Genomic DNA, 9,004 nt, shown 5'->3' on the forward strand with positions numbered 1-9,004 from the left:
GACACTCACGGTATATAAATAAATGATAAAAATGATAAAAATAACCACATGTGGATAATTAAAAACAAGATGACATGCAAAACTGAGAGAGAGGGATTAGAATTCAAGGGGTTTTTGATATTTTTGAACATTTTTTGTTATTATATGATAGTTGTATAGGGTGTTTAGTTGTGACATTTCATTTTGTATACATATATTTTATCCTGGTTTGATTCATCCCCTCCAATAGTCTCTCTCTCTTCTTCTATTCTCCTTAAGAGTTTATGATCTTTAACTTGTTTGATTCAGACATGGATTACTTTAGATATTGTACTTCAAAGTCACATGCCAAAATTCAAAAGTGACCTTTAAGAGTGAAAAAGTAATAATTTTCAATTGAGAAGGAAAAAGGAGTTGTAGAAAGCATGTTTAATGTAATAAAAGGAAAAAGTTTAAAAAGTAGCCTAAAAAGGCAAAATAAATGGAAAAAAATAATGAAAATTAATTCAACAATAACAAACATAAATTAAGTAAGAGTGACATATTCACAATAGAAGGGGGAAAAACTCCACAACTTCCAACCATTAACCCAATGTAGCTACGTAGTGTCTAGAAGAGTAACTATAAAATTGAAAAGGAAATAAATATTAAAATAAAGAGGGAAAATGAATACAAGGCCAAACCTGAAGTAGAAAACTATCATGAGTAAAGAAACACAAAGGAAAATAGGTTTTCAATATAATTGTTGGAGATAAAAAAGCCTCTATACAATATTACAAATAGTGTTTAGCAACCTTAAACTTGTGCATCTTCAGATGAAGCCTCAAAGTATGCAATAAAAAATGCCAGATTCCAATAAGAAATCAACAAATCCAGATGCATAGTGTAAGATTTTAACATGTCACCCTCAGGATTTTACAGCTCAAGCAAAGTTTCAAAAGGAAAGAGCCAATTGGAGCAATAAAATTAATAAACAAATCTATAGATATTACACATAGTACATATGTATTCATAGTACAACATATTCAACAATGATGCATTAATTCTCTTATTGTGTATACACACACTATATTTCAGTTTATTTATTGACTAGTCCTTAGATTCAACAAATACAAAAATCTGTAACATAATGACAATAATCTGAGCACCATGTACTATAAAATTAGAAATAAAAACAAAACATCGTTCACATATCCTAGGCCTGGAACTGTGTCAAACACTTCAAAATGCTTAATAGTACAAGAAACAAATTCAAAATGAAAATAGGACATATTTACAATGCAATAGCCATTAAAACCCATATGTAAAATATTGCCATTATTGCTAAAGTAGTATTTAGAAGGAAACGATGGCCTTGAATTAATCTTAAAAAAAAGAAGACATTCTGAAATTAATGTGCTAATGTTAGGAAATGGGACTCAAAGCATTCTATGTTAATAATAGTGTAATATTGATAATGCATTATAATAAATTTTAATAATAAATATTAGAAGAGATAACAAAAGAAACTAGAAAGCAGAGGAACAAAATATCTAAACCTGGCTATTTAAATGACAAAAATAGGAAAAATTCCAGCAAAATCATTTAAGTCATAAATGAGAAGATTCAAATCAGTATTAATAATGGAAAACTGGAACACAGTCAGACTGTCAGATACAGTAATAAGTCCTGAGAATATCATAAATTTGAAAACAAAGATGAAATGAGCAATTTAAAAAAACATAACATCAAAATGTGCTTTTCAAATGGTTCAAATAACCTATAATCAATAAGGAAATAAAATTAATAGTTTGAAATCCTTATCTTCCTAAAAATGCTTGAGATAGTTCTTCATACAAATTCTAATAAAATAGAAATTTTTAAAAAAGGTTATCTCTAGCTTAACTTTTATGGACTAGAAATAGAGAGTTCACTCATTACAATTCTTTCAACAGAACTTATAAAGGCTAGGTAGGTGTGGTGGGAAACACGTGACACCTCAGCTTCACAGGAGGCTGAGGTAAGAATCTTGTAAATTCAAGGCCAGTCTGGGCTGTATAGAGATATCCATATTTCAAAAAAGGAGAGGGAGAGAGGATAAAAAGCATTTAAATGTCAAACATATGATGAAGTAAGACAAAAGGAATATTAATAGAGCAATTTAACATGTTTGGAAGGAAAGACAAAAGCCGCATGTTTTCTCTCATATGTGGAAGATAGATCCAAAAGATAAACCTATACACAAAAGCAAGCATGATCATATACAAACTCATATGTAGAATATGTTTGTAACACTGGAACAACTCTATGGAACTTGGTGAAAGAGGGAAAGGAAAAGCGAATGATAGAGCATCAGTAATATCATAAAACATATGTAATATGTAAAACTGTGAAGGTAGAGGATATAAGGATGTGTATTGCAAGCTGTTGAAAACCAGGGGATGGGAGAGGTAAATGGGTAAGGAAGAGAAATGGAAGGGATTGAATGAATCAAATAAAGTACACCCACAGCCGGGATACTTTGAGAAACCCCTTTGAATATCAACTTAAATACTAATAATGAAAGACAGGACTGTACAATACTACACTGTAGTACCCTCCCCCCATACACACACTAGTGGGAGGGAGAGGGTGAATGAGGAGATTAAGATGAGGGTGTATGGTTAATGGACTTCATACACCTATATGAAATAGAACAAAGAAACTTTTTGCAACTGCTTTAAGTGGGGCTAGGAGAGGGGTGAGGGGAATAGATGATAGCAGCAATGTAAGTAATGTGTAGCAGAAGCCTAAACAGAATTGTCACTATGAATCTCCCAATGTATAGCAAAAATAATTTATAATAAAAAATTTAAAAAAACTGTTAGGAAGGAAATGTTTGGCTACGCGCATTGTAAATTTTGAGGTGTTATAGAAGGCAATGTGAAATTTACTACTGAGTTACACTAACAGAGATCAATCCCTTGGGTGAGTAAATGTTTTTAGATCATGAAGGGCTGCAGTTTATTTTTTCATTAATTGTGTATTTCACATGAACCCAAATCTTGAGAGAGTTTCTAAACCTTTGGGAATTTGATGTATATTTCAAAGCCTCATTCCAACATTTCCATGTAATCTAGGGTTCCAGTTTCTGAAAGTAAATGTCTTAAGGGCAAGTGGGAGAGCAATTTCTCAGCAGGTCATATAAGTCTTTCATTTTGTTTGAACTTGTACTATTTGACTGATCTAATTACTAATTAGCTAGTCAAGATATTAGATTCATGTTATTAAAGAGTTATAACTCAGTATGTCCCAAACTTTTTACATTTTTAAACTTCTATTTACAAATTTACTTCTCAAAAATCTCTATATGGTAAGTTTTATGGCTAAGGACATTTATTCATAGGAAATACAACTTGCCCAAGTCACACAATGGCTAGCAGTGATGTCAAGGTTTGGTTCCAGCTAGACTTGTTCCAGCGTGACATTAAAACAGCACTATGCTGTTGTGTTCGCTTATTTTTTGAATTTGTACTCATGTCTTCTTTTCAAAGGCTGCAAAAGCATACATTGCAAAAGAGCAAACTTCCTGAAAACGTTGCCTGGAAAAGGTTATCCTGAATTTCCACTCAGAAGATTGGCTGTCTGCATCCCTCTCACTTGGTAAACATCTCTGTTTTATCAAAACACAAAGTGAGCAGTACATAGTTTTACTTTCTTGAATTAATTGATGGTGGAATTAGGCAGCCATTTTTCTTGAATATACACTTATGCTTCTCAAGGGTAGGTGAGGGCACCTTTCTGTCTTACACAATGCTTACAGTAGAATTGCAGGTCACCAAACATGGAGGAGAAAAACTGGAAAAGAAATAAAACAGTATCTTTTTCTCTGCCTACAGACAGCATATCACTTATATAAAGAGTAGTTGTTTATTTTTGCTTTCATTTGATACAATAAAATTTAATTTTCAGTGAAATATCATTTATGTAAACATTTTTTCTTAATGTACAATTGTTTTGATAGAAATTTAAATTTTATATTTCATATTCCCTTGCCTTTTCTAGTTGAAGATATTAAAGATTCAGTGCAATAATTGTTATTAACATGGACTGTTTTAATTATTTATGTGTATTTTCACTTGATCAAATTTTCTGGAGTTTTAGATAGCTTTGTAGTTTGAAGGATTTTTTTTTTTACTGTTTTTTAATAGTTTTCTGTAAGCCTCTTTTCTTGCTGCTCTCCTGCTCTTCTTACTACCCTCAGATTTATTTAATTGCTTTCTCTTTGTCTCCCCACTCCTTTCAAATTTAGTTTCTTCATTCTGATCTCTTACAGGTATGTTACAATTATTTCTTAAGCAAAACAATGACCACTAAGAGACCTCCACTGTGGGATGATAAGTAAATGAACATTAATAAATTGGTATTGTGATATCTATATTAGTTTCTTAAGAATGTTTTGTTTAGATTAAGGTTCTGTAACAGATTTTAAGTCATCAGATAAATAGCTTCAAATAAATAAGGTAGAATTGCCTATCTTCTCTTGGCATCTGTCAAGCATAAACTAATGGGCTTGTCTCTGACAGATCAGCAATTTCAGTTTAAGAATTAAGAGGAATAACTCTTCATTCACAGTGAGAGAGAGCTCTTATGACTCACCTTTGGGCAACCCTTTCTAGTGGAGAAGGTTTCTATACTATTTGGGAATATACAAGGAAATTTATTCAGTTATGTGGGACCTTATTCAAAAATTGCAGTATTCACTAAATGAAATGGAACCAAACTTGCTCCATCTAGCTGTCTCTCTCTCTACTGACTTCTACAGTGTTTTAGCTTCTGTGTAACAAAAATGTGTTAGTCTGATTTATGTTGTACATTGATGAAGTTCAGAACATCCACCTGAAGATGGTGCAGTTTCAGAGTCATTGTTTAATAGACCTATGTAGAGCTGTACCTTCACAACTCTGATTCTTAGAGTAGTATATAATTTCCTGACTCAGAGATATGGCTCTCTTCTTGTGTACTGTTGGAGATAATAACCCATATAATTTGCTGATTTAAACTTCTTTTTTAGAAAAAATATTAGGAAATGATAGCTGTACAGGGGATATAGAGATTGGAGCCATTTCTGTAAGTTCTTTGTGCAAACACGATGTCCATTTATGTATAATCCTTTATGCTTCTTGGTTCCCTGATGTAGAGAATGTTAGTATGTTATATTTAGAGAATGTTAAGTATGTTAAGTCATGTAGGTAGGTTGGGAAAGTGAAATTACTTTTTTTTCATCAAGCATATATAAAAGCATTTATTGATTTTCTTTTTAGACAATCACTCCCTAATGACACTAATGCTATATTTTAAACATTTTGATTAGCTTATATTAATTTTATAGGGACTCACTGTAATATTTTCATATAAGTTTAAAATTAATCTTAGAAACTATTTTTATATCATTAGAGGTAGATTGGAAGCTATGTTGTCATACTGTCATAATGCCCAGATAAAGAGGGTAAGCAGTCTTATTTTAATGATATAAACACAAAATTGTTAGACTTGAAAACTGTACTTTTTCTCAAAGTGAAGTATTCAAGGAATTAATCCTGAGAACAAAACAAAAGGGCACAGACTTAAAGAGGAAAATTCAACATGGTTGGGTGGAGCCTGTTACATTGAGTCATTGTCTTTGAACTTTTAAGAGTTCTTTGGAAAGGATGAAGTCATTGAGCAGAACAACCTATCAGGCCTAAAACAACCAAGATGGCTATGAAAATCTGCATTGGAAATCAGAAAAATATCTCATGTATTCCTTTTCTCTTGTTTCTTCCTACAGATAATATTTGCCATAAATGGTCACTTCAAACTATTCTTCAGTGATTGAGTTTATCCTTGAAGGGATAACACAATGCCCAGTGCTTCACTTACCACTCTTTCTCCTGTTTCTTGGAATATATGTGGTCATAGTGGTGGGGAATCTTGGCATGATCCTCTTAATAACTATCAGTTCTCAACTTCACTCTACAATGTATTATTTTCTCAGTCATTTGTCCTTCATTGATCTCTGCTACTCCTCTGTCATTACCCCTAAGATGCTGGTCAACTTTATGTCAGAGAGGAACATCATCTCCTTTCTGGAGTGCATGACACAACTTTACTTCTTTCTGATTTTTGTCATTGCAGAAGGCTACCTTCTGATGCCATGGCATATGACTGTTATGTTGCTATTTGTAGATCTCTGATTTATAATCTTGTCATGTCCCACAGGGTCTGTTTCATAATGATGGCTGTGGTATATTCACTGGGTTTCTTTGGGGCCACAGTCCATACCAACTGCATGTCAGTGTTGTCCTTCTGTGGGTCTCATATTGTCAGCCATTATTTTTGTGATATTGTGCCCTTGTTGAGTCTGTCTTGCTCTAGCATTCACATCAGTGAGGTGCTGCTGTTTATTATTGGAGGAGTTAACACTTTAGCACCCACATTGGCTGTTCTCATCTCTTATGCGTTCATCCTCTCTAGTATTGTCCGTATTCATTCCACTGAAGGATGGTCCAAAGCCTTTGGTACTTGTAGCTCTCATCTTATGGCTGTGGGCATCTTTTTTGGATGTATAACATTCATGTATTTCAAGCTACCTTCCAGCACTGCTGTGGAACAAGAGAAAGTGTCCTCTGTGTTCTACACCACAGTGATCCCCATGCTGAATCCTCTGATCTACAGCCTGAGGAACAAGGATGTAAAAAATGCACTGAAAAAGGTGACTGGGGGGAGGCGGTCATCCTAACAAAGTAAGTGCTCAAAAAGAGCAAGAAAAAATGAACGAGATGAAAAGTTTCCCTGGGTTCTTTAAAATCTTCTATCTCTCTTTCAGACAGAAAATTCATCGCTATTCATAAAATGTGTATCACCATGTTTAGTAAAGTAAGCCAGCCTCAGAAGGACAAAGGATAAATGCTTTTCCTTATACACATGCATGCATATACATATACCTGTATATATATATATATATAGAGAGAGAGAGAGAGAGAGAGAGAGAGAAAGAGAGAGAGAGAGAGAGAACATGATTGTATTTTTGGATCTGTCTGAGGGGACTACATGGAATCAGGAGAAGAAAGAAGGATGAGCATGAATAATATTGAAATGCAATGGATTTGTGCATGAAGATAGTATAATGAAATGCATTGTAAACTACTGAACAATAGAGAAAGATAATGCAATAGAGCGGATTAATCTGATTAAAGCATTACATATATGTATATATCTGAAATACCAAGGAGAACCCTCCTCGAATAATCAATATACACCCAATAAAATGAAGCACAGAAGGTAAATCAGGTCCTTTTTGGAAATGGGTACTAGTAGGAGGGTGGAGGATAAAGAGAGAAGGTGAAGGAGGGTGAATGTGGTGGATGTATTTTACATTGGTGTGTAAATATAGAACAATAAAACTTGTTGAAATTGTTCTAAGGAGGGAGCGAGAATGACTGAGTATAATGGAGGTGGTGAATCTAATTAAATATATTCTATAAGTACATATGTTAAAGTCATAGTGTATCCCCTGTACAACTATTATATGCAAATAAAATATAAAATAAAATATTTGTCTTATACTTGAGAATGATCCAGTGTAATTTTCTGAGAGTTGATATTATCCTTTGAAATGTTTCACAGAAATAGGAATTTGACAAAAGAGGGCGAGTAAATTAATTTTTCTGCTGGAAATTCAAGATTAAGAAATCATATGGGAAGGAGGGTCTTTCTGAGTGTTAGTACAAGAATGTTTCTGCCTGAATTTGCATGAAAATTCTGTTAATATTCCATTTTCTGAGGAAATCAATCTATCAATTTTCCTCACATGTTGTTTCACTCACTGTGAAGAGAAATTGCACAGAACCAGCTGTCTTAGTCACCTTGGGGAAATTGTTGGTTCTTTTTTAAAAAAAAATCTTGAATTTTATTATACTATAATTTTCAAGTTAAACACACTTTGATGATTGCAAAATATAAGATTTAAATTAAGCATAATAAAGACTGTAAGACAGTAGTCTAATGATCAACAGAGAATATAAAATATTCCTTATAAATAGGAATGTATTTCAGTGGATTAGTTTCCAGTGTGCAAAAAAACAAGTATGGGTATAAATGGGAAATTCATTTTGATAACTATGACCTTTTCCCACATCTCACATTTCTATAACATCATCTCATATATTTAGGATGAGATCCTATATTGTCACAAGTTTCAACTTGCCAATCACCTGCCTGCACACACTGATACCCAGGTATGTACAGTGAGGGAGGAATTCTTCATCTCATGGAGCTAATAACAAATGACTGTCTTGGAATCTGAATTAGATTTCCATGATATCTGTAAGAATTTTCCACCAATTTAGTGAGTTAAAACAATAAACATTTATTCTCCTACAGTTCTAGAGAGCAGACATTCAAAAATACTTTGAAGGGGACAAGTTAAGGTTTTGGCTAAACCTCGTTCTTTCAAGAATTTCTAGGGTAGAATCTATTTCTTGCCTCTTCCAAGTTCATGTGGCTGTGGCATGCCTTAGTTTGTAGTTGTATCATTCCAATCTCTGCCTTTGTAGTTACAAAAGAAGACTTGTGTGAAATTTTTCTCTGTCATATCTTCTGAGGGTGTATTTGATTGCTTTTAAGACCCACTTAAATTTTCCTTGATAATCTGCTCATATCATGATCCCAAACATAGTCACTTCTGCAAAGTCTATTTTTCCCTTTTCCATATAAAGTTACATTTACAGGTGCTATGGAATATGGTGTGGATATCTTTGAAGTGATACTGTGAGCCTGCTACATGTCTTCAGGGACCCATATACCTCTGAGATTAATTTAAATGTCACATTCATTTTCTCTCCAGTATTCAGAGTATTGAGTACTCTGAATGGAGTATCATGGAAAAATTAATTATGCCAATTAACTAAATTAATTCCCAAATTAACTTTATTAATCACAAACTACAAAATGTTAATTTCACTCATTCAAGGTATATATCCAAATGCTTGGAAGAAAAACACATGCTGACTCCAAGTTATTGTCA

At 33.2% G+C, this 9,004-nt stretch overlaps 1 pseudogene; it reads left to right on the forward strand.

The window, feature by feature from the left end:
- Nucleotides 1-5,783: 5,783 nt before the first annotated feature.
- On the forward strand, nt 5,784-6,718 carry LOC141417864 (olfactory receptor 8D2-like; annotated as a pseudogene).
- The last annotated feature ends 2,286 nt before the right edge of the window (nt 6,719-9,004 follow it).

Source organism: Castor canadensis, chromosome 2 (assembly GCF_047511655.1).
Source record: "Castor canadensis chromosome 2, mCasCan1.hap1v2, whole genome shotgun sequence".
In the NCBI taxonomy this organism is placed as follows: Eukaryota; Metazoa; Chordata; class Mammalia; order Rodentia; family Castoridae; genus Castor; species Castor canadensis.